A 1578-nucleotide genomic window follows, 5' to 3' on the forward strand; every position below is an offset into this window, starting at 1 on the left:
AGTTTCACTTTGGAACAAAGATGGTTAAGTGGCAATTTCCTGCGGTCGTTTGTAATGATGGGAGAGGGAGCGGTGGGGAATGAGCACTCTGACGAGCAGGAGGAAGTGTTGCCAATGACCAGAGTCAGAGAACAGAGGACAAAGGATGAAAGGAATCCAATGAAAAGCAGCACTTCTGCTCAGGGCGTTCAATAACAACTGCAGAAACCCGATGTGTCGAGCAGTGTATCTGGAAAGAGAAACAGAGATAATGTTTTAAATGTGGAGCATTTCTGATGAAGAACTCGAGTTTCTCAAGTCTAATCAAATTACAGGCCTGGTTTGCAAAACAAGGTTTTTGAACAGTTCCAGCAGGAAAGCATTCATAACGTAGTCAGCAGGATTCGAACCTACGTGGGGAAACCCCAATGGATTTCTAATCCATCGCCTTAACCACTCGGCCATGACTACAGACCGCACCGCCCCCTGAGCATTGACCAAATCAGCCGTGATCTCATTGAAAGCTGCCGCTGACTTGAGTTACATGTTTCCATCTCCATTCATACCTTTGCTGTCATTTGTAAGGTGCGAGACACCAATGTAAAAGAAGAAAAGCACAAAGTTAGGACAAGATATTTGCAGCAAAATTGATTCAACATTATTTATTGAAAGGAAAATCACACTTGGCAATTTGCTAGACCTCTTTGCGAACATGACCAGCAGAGGTAATCAAGGGAGCTATTGATCTGAGTATTCTTGGACATGAAACAAACAAAGGTTAGTGACATATTCATTTCTCTTTTTAGCGAAGGAAATGGTCTTTCCTGATGGTTACAATGAAGGAGATGGTTCCCAATAAAAGACAGAGATTAAGTCGCTTGTAGATACACTTCAATGTGATACGATTCACTTTCAGCCCCTAATTACCCCAGAGATGGAGGGGGTGAGTTACTTTTCTTCACTCTTCAACTCGACAGCATGGAGGCACAGACATGAAACCGATAGAGATGGAGTTCTTGAATTGGGAACCAGCGACACTGAAGGAACTAGGCAAAAGTGAGGACTGCAGATGCTGGAAACCTGATATTAGATCAGAAAATTTTGGAAAAGCACAGCAGCATCCGAGGAGCAGGAAAGTCGATGTTTCTGTTGCCAGTCTTTCTGCGTTCCGCAAACAATTTTCGTTTTTGGCAGAGATTTCCAGCAACTGCAGCTATTCGTATTATGTTAACATTCATAATGTTTTGGACAAAACCAATGACCTGCTAGCATCGGAAAATCGGCAGAAGTACTGGTACACCGACATGTTAGCTGAACAATACCAGCATTCCATGAGCCGGAATACGATCCGGGCCACGGTTCTGAGAGTATCGAATCCTCACAAGTAACTAACAAGACAAGGCGATAGATACTGTCGTATTTGGTGTAAATAAAACACCCTTTATGAACATTTTCCTTGCAGATTATTTTCAACTTGTCTTCGTAGATTTACAAAGTGGGAAAAGGCCATTCCACCTGTGTGCATCGCGGCTAATCTGAGAGCCAATCATTCCAGTCGCAGTTTCCAACTTTGCCCCCAAAGTCTCGTGTGTTCTAATG

The 1578-nt window shown here is 43.2% G+C and overlaps 1 non-coding gene across 1 annotated transcript; it reads right to left on the bottom strand.

The window, feature by feature from the left end:
• Positions 1 to 368: 368 nt before the first annotated feature.
• On the bottom strand, positions 369 to 450 carry trnas-aga (transfer RNA serine (anticodon AGA)). Its single transcript has one exon. It is a non-coding gene; the product is annotated as a tRNA-Ser (tRNA).
• Positions 451 to 1578: the final 1128 nt, after the last annotated feature.

Source organism: Chiloscyllium punctatum, chromosome 29, assembly GCF_047496795.1.
Source record: "Chiloscyllium punctatum isolate Juve2018m chromosome 29, sChiPun1.3, whole genome shotgun sequence".
Classification (NCBI taxonomy): Eukaryota; Metazoa; Chordata; class Chondrichthyes; order Orectolobiformes; family Hemiscylliidae; genus Chiloscyllium; species Chiloscyllium punctatum.